Source organism: Apteryx rowi, unplaced genomic scaffold (genome assembly GCF_003343035.1).
Source record: "Apteryx rowi isolate R43461 unplaced genomic scaffold, aptRow1 scaffold_493, whole genome shotgun sequence".
In the NCBI taxonomy this organism is placed as follows: domain Eukaryota; kingdom Metazoa; phylum Chordata; class Aves; order Apterygiformes; family Apterygidae; genus Apteryx; species Apteryx rowi.
In genome coordinates, this window is record NW_020450753.1 from 678720 (window position 1) to 685762 (window position 7043).

A 7043-nucleotide genomic window follows, 5' to 3' on the forward strand; every position below is an offset into this window, starting at 1 on the left:
CAGGCTCACCTGCAGCTTTTGGCACCATTTTGCTCTACCAGAAAAGTTCCCAACATCACTTCTGTGCATGCTACCTGGCTCACTTGCGACAGTTCTGCACTATGTTTCCTTTCTGTTCAGTCACTGGATAAAGTCACAGCATTAATCATTGGGCAAAATCATGTTACTTGCCACAATGGATCATTTCTAAAAGAGCCATTTTCACTTGATGCCAAATAGACTTCCATGGGGGGCTGCTGAGTGCTCCCTTTTGAAAATGCAACCACTTATGTACCTGCCTGTCTATGGCTCTAGGAAGCTAACTTGAGGCAGCCGTTAAAATGGTATTTCAACTTCATTTTATATATGCAACTGCAGGTACTTAAAACCATTCCTCTTTCCAGCAGCAGTGGAAAGAGTGGGATTATATGAGAAAACAAAGGTACCTCTTCTGAATTTCACCAGAAATCCTCACAGATCTGATGGCCTCTCTGGATGGGCTTGGGCATGGTGTCATGATCGCATGTCAGCTCTGGTTGCAGAGGTGCGGGGAGCCCTGATGTGTCTTCGTGGGAGGGACCTGCCAGATCTGAAGACTGCAGCTTTATACCCACCCACTCTTCGTAGTTTCTCTATAGCCTGAGCTGTTCATGTGAGCTGTCAAAGRGCTAGCGGAGGGAAAAACTTTAAATCACAATCCATGCAGGGTAGTTTTCAATCAGTGCAGGTCAGTCACTTCAATCAGTCACCAAGGAGAGAGCATTGTTGCATCCCAGGCTGTTGAGCTACTCCTTCCATCAGCTTGTTCTGCAGTAGGGTTTCTTTGATGTCCGTCCTTGATTTTACCTTTCCTTGTTCTACTTCTCATCAGGAGCAAGATACTTTATGACCATGGTTCAGAGTCTCAAAATGACATCAAAGAATGTGATGGTGTCTCCTGCGAAGGAGCAATCAGCCTTCAGTGATCAGACACCTTTCTGTCCGCATAAGCAGGAAACTTTTCAGAATTCAAGTTTGTTTATTGCTTGAGCTAGCTAAAGGCCATGAAATGCTAATGTTAACGCTACAAGCACATTACTGCCTCTTTAATTTATTTCTGCTAACTTCTGTTGATGGCAGCTGGGTAAGCTAAACTGCTAGTTGAACTGAATTTGTTGTGCAATTTGACGCAAAAATCACACTGGAAATAGATCTGTATTCAGAAGTATCTAATTAGGAAAACATCATGATAGGCAATGCAAATGTTTTTCAAGGCACTGCATCTGTGCACCATGCATCAATTGCATATTGAGATTGCAATATCCATTTTCTGAGTCATAAAAGTCGTACAACAAGAAAAACATGCACTTTCAGCTCGCCTGTGTGAAAGAAAGAGTGAGCCTCAATTTTTGTTTTGCAAGCCTCTGTGTATTATTTTCCTCAATAAAATAAAGTATGAAACAAGAAGCAAAATTTGCAGGTGAGGATATAATGGAAATCGGTGCAGTGTTTATTTGTTGAGAGCTGCAATCTGAAGATGCCCACTCCTGCTGCATTAGGCTGCTTACAAACACTAAGGGAGCTCTCAACCCAAACTGCTCATCTTTGCAGACCCCAATACTATGAGCTACTTGGAGCATGTTGACCTGCACACCTCTATTTATTCTCTGTTTCAGTGTGTGTATGTGTGTGTGTGTGTGTGTGTGTGTGTATTAAAGTACAAACATACGTGTTTATATGCATACATGTATGCATATGGACGTAAATATATACATGTATATGCATATATATGTATGTATACACATGTATGTATATACACACACACCAAAAAAGGTCTGCTCCTTCCTGAACAGTATGCAGGATCAAGGGTTAGGGGTTTAACTTTTAACTTACGCAAAGATAGGGCTGACTGTGCGTCAAATTCTCCATCAGATACACTAGCACAGTCACTCTCACAGCTTCATGGTGCACCCATTTTTTTCCTTCATCGACTTCAGTATGGAGAAAAGTGAGGCCATTTGACTCATTGGGCATGCTCCCAGATGTGAGATCTCCTTTGCTATTTGATCTCTTAGACCTGGTGAGAGTTACACTTGTGGTAGGCTGAGTGTGTGTCACTAGTATGAGGAAGAGTCTCTCCCATATATAAGTTATTTAATGCATTATGTACTTCCTTGTCCTTCACTGTCTTTCTGCATCTCATTACTGAAGGGAATAAACTTCCCCCAATGATGAAAAAAGCTATCAGGAAAATCATTAGCCATTAAAAGCTCATTGGAAAATAAAGCAAGAAACATTTTCTGGAGTTTTTCTTATATATGGTAAACTATATAGCTACTGGCATGCAATGAAAATTGTCTAAATTATTTATTTTGAAGTGTATTAAAGTGAAGTACCAGATTTTGGATAAGATAGCAAAAAAAAAAAAAAAACCTTTTAGTAGCTTGGCTAAAATACAAATGTTAATATTCTTACAGATATAATATTGTTTCTTGGAGAGGTTTTATGAAGTTTTTCATTAAAGCATTTAAAATACTTTGAAAGCATCAGAAGTGCTGTAGAGTGTTTTTCCCACACTGTTAAAGTGTTATAAAAATCCTTAAGGATCTGTGCAAACTCCCTCTAATAATTAAAAAAAAAAAAATTGTTTCCAGTGACTAAACCTGACTAAAAATAACTAGTTCATCAAACTCAAAAGAACAAGCAATTTTATTCAAGTTCATTTGGGGATTTGATTATTCTTTTGAAAATGGCAAACCTGAAAATCCAGGTAGAAAATTAGATTGATCTCATAGTTCTGCTTAGTTGCTCTCTTTCAAGAGAATGAGTATCATCTTTTTAAAGTATAACATTTTTGGCCTTGCACATCCATAGAAAACTCTTTTCCAGGAAGCATTTATTCAAAAAGTCACCGGGGTTCTATTTGTAGAACAAATGGGGCTTTAATGGCTCACAGTCTTATTTGAATATTCATGATAATGTGCATTTTTCCATTTAGGAAATAATTGTGTGGTAACCAAGCACTCGGATTAGCTGCAAAATGCAGTTCTTTTAGAAAACTAATTTATACTGATTCTTGATGAGATTGAGGAAATTACCATGTCCATTAGGGAAGTTAAAAACACCATATGTTTTTATCTACCTGCCCTAGCCTTAGTATGTAAAATATACCATTTACAGCTGATGTGCCTTCCAAGGATCTTCATGCTTTTAAATATTAAACATTATGAATGGTCACCCTTCTTCAGAAACGAACCCAAAAGCAGAAAAAGTCACTGCAAATCCCAGTACTTTGTGGTACTCAAAATAAAGATACGAGGAAGAAAAGAAAAAAATGAAGAATTTAAGCAAGTATATAATCTCCTTACCCACTTGATATGAGGTGTTATAATTCACACAAACTCAGCACCTTTCTCATGATTAGACTTACTGTAGTCAACAGTTCACAGCAGACAAGGATATCCTCACTTATATTCTTGGCTGCAGACATACRTATGTGCATGCATGTGTGCACAAGTCACCAATAGGTCAATGTTTCTGAATTCTGGAATTATGGAGGTCAGTCCAATGCAAACACTGACTGACGCTTTTCCGCTGACATTTTTGGGACTGTCCCACTGAAAATTAAAATAAGTTTAATAAATGTTTGTGGTAATACTTTTTTTATGGAGCCCTCTGAACTTGGCATCAAATATGAACTGATGATGGTCTTCTCATATTTTGCTCATTTCCTGAAATACCAGTATTGCAAAACATAAAGGAACTGTCTTTGAGCAATAAGTTTCTAAATTTTGTCTGTTAAAGGGTTTAGTTACAAACTGCAGTTACAGATTTTTTTTTTCCCAATTACTTGTCCTAGAGATGTCCATTATTTGCTACCATCATATATATTAAAGAAAATATAAGAAGGGAGAGAAAGAAAGAAAAAAACCTAAACCATTTCTCTATCATTTGTTATCCATTTATTAAAGCATTTAAGGGTGTGTGCTACATATACCTTCTAATTTGAAACCCATTCCAAAAAATACTAGCCTTACTGAAGTAACAGGAGCTTTGCCATGAAGACAGAACTTCACAGGCTGGGCTTTAAGTACACCCTCATATTGCTTAGTGGTTGGTACTCATGGTTGCAACACCCAGAGGCTGCCTGTAAAAGGCTTGCTAACAAAACTAACGGGGCCAAGAGAAATGGCATAGCACAGCGCTGCACAGAGCAACAAATGAAGATTCAGATTCTACTGGAAGAACTGGGAAAAATTGATGCAAACATTTGCAATACTCGCATGTTAACCTCTGCTGTCTTCCTTTGCTACCTCCTCATAGTATCATCTGCTGTTTTTTTAGCTACCTAAAGAAAACAATTGTATTATAAACATTTCCCTTAGTCTTTAATGCAACATTTGACAGAAAATCCAGACTCCAGGGTTATTGAACTTATCTATGCTGAAATCTCTGAACACTGCCAATCTATGTTTCGTGTTTTCCAGCTGCTGTATCCTAGCCCAAGTCTACCACATGCATTATTGCACAGTTAACCCTCACCACGGCAGCGGGTGAAATACTGACTTGTTGAAATACCGATTCAGGGCAGAAAAGGGGCACAGGAGTGGGTGCATCACCTCCCTCAGCCCTGGATTGTAGTGATGACCTATGATGGTAGGCTATACACAAACATCTATATTGTCATGTGACCATTTTTAACATATGTATATAGCACATACATGGTCCCAGATACAAACCCTTATCCAACATAGGTGCTGGTATATCACAAGACTGTCAGAGTACACTTTTCTTTATTAAACCACTTAATATAAAAATAAACCACTGTACTTTTTTTTTTCCACCAGCAACTGCTCCCATTTAATTATTTTCCTCCTGCAAAGGTCATTTTTCTTTCTGTTAGGTTTCCTCTAGCAGCTATTTTGCTGACAAACTCACATTTTTGTCCTGTAATAGGACACTTAGGAAAGTCAATCAGATTTGGTAAACCACTTTGGCCTTTCTGTATTTAAGCCAGATCACAGCAATGTTAAATGAACTCGCTTTAATAATTCATTGCAGGAGAACCTGGTTTCCTTTTAGCTCGCCCTTATAGAAATAAAAAGGCGTTTGGCTTCTGGGCTTCGTCTCATGGAGCTGAGGAATTGTTCCCCAGGCTGCCGCCCAGCTGCCCCACCAAACAGAGTGCCAAGTGTAGTCCCCACTCCTTCCCTCCCCTTTTCCTCCCATCACCCAAAGTGCGATATCGCTGTGCTTTCTGGCAGCAGCCCTGGTAGAGGGTTGATAAATTGAAAAGACGATTGCCTGTGTATCCACCCATTTAAAAAAAGAATGGTGTGGGGGGGAAAGGCCTTTAACCTACTGATGGACAGATTTAATTAAGCCTTCTCTCCTCTATCGCCACAGATAGTAATAGGTTTCGAAGCCCTGTGTACTCAGTGAACAGATGAGCCGTATTATGCATTACAGTGTTTGGACTTGTGATAGGACAAACAAATTTTCCATTGGGAGAGCAGAAAAATTTCAGATTTGCTAATGCTGACAAATAAAACATGAGCAACCAGCCCAAACACAATTCAGAAAAACACGGTTTTGCATAGATATGAATGGCACTCGTTCAGGCCTAGATGGCATGATGTGTCCATGAGACAGAGTCGAGAAGGCAGCAATGTTCACGTTCAGCTAACAATACCGCTGTCATAGTTGTGATGGGCTAAGGCTATTAGAGGAAACCAAGTTTTCAGGGAAAGATAAAATGGTCTGTTAGACTAGCTGATATAAAAAAAGGAAAGAAAGACAAGTTTGGTGTACACAAGCCCAGAAAATGACCTGAAAAAGGACTCATCTGCCTACAAGCATGTCTATTTTTTCCAGCCTTTGGTGTAATGAAAGTCATATCCCATACACTTTGCCTCAATCATATTTATACAGAAAGTGATATATTACCTACTACCTGTATTTGAATTAAACACACACAGGATGTAGTACAAATACATACTCATTTGAGCACATGTGCCTATGTATATGTATGTAATGTTAACAGTGTCTGTATATACATACACATGCAAAAATACAAGTCCTTCTGTCTGTAGACACACACTGAAAAAAATAAAAAAAATAAAAGGGAGACCAGTTTCACTGGTACTATAAATCAGTATAATATCATCTATTTGAAAAGGAGTGGCATTTATTTTTACTAGCTGGGGATGTGGCCTGTAGTGCGAGTTTGCATTACCCAGGGGGTTTCCCTGGGATGCTCAGTGCCTTTCTGTGGAAAGTGGGGATCTTTCTTTGCAAGAGCTATTTGGTGAACAAGCCTTCTTGCAAAAGTCATAGCTGCTTTGCAGGTTAAGGCTAGGCCAGAAGAGCTGTGAAAAAGCACTCCAGTAGTAACTATAGTTAAAAAAAAAAGTTCACAGTTTCATCCAACATGGAAATTAGAGTCAATTAGGATTAGTCTTATGGGATATTCTCTTACGATATATGGTCAAATGGCTTTAAAAGCTTATTTTTATAGTCATACTGCTCTTCTATTTGTAAGTCAGGAGTTGGCAATTTTTTTTACCACCTGACAAATGTATTTTAGGTTGATTGGGGTCAAATTCAGCATTTATGAGCAGCCACATGAATGCTACCAGGGTCCCAGAGGTACCAAGAAGAGAGAAAAGAAGACTTCAGTAAACAGTTATTACACTTTGGCTTCAATTTGTAAGTTGCACCACCACCAGTAAAAAAAGAGAAATGGAAATGTCATGGAAGATTGTAACCTTTAAAACGTATATGTATTAAACAAAGAAAAACAAAACAAAATCACATCCATGCACCAGCCTCCAACAGGGGTTTTTTAGCCTTTAGTGATTTTGCCATTGCAGCATGCAATCTGATAGCTCTGTAGTGCTGCCTGCTCAGGGGAGGCAGCGGGCGCAAGGCAGCCAGCAGCAATGCTCCTGCTGTGTCCCCAGAAGGGACCAGCGGGCACCATGGGAGCAGCCTGGCACCTCTGCCCTCGCCTCCACCTCCAGAGTACCAGCCAAAACCCAGCCCAGCAGATCCCTGAGCTCCCAGCACAGTCCAACAGGAGGATG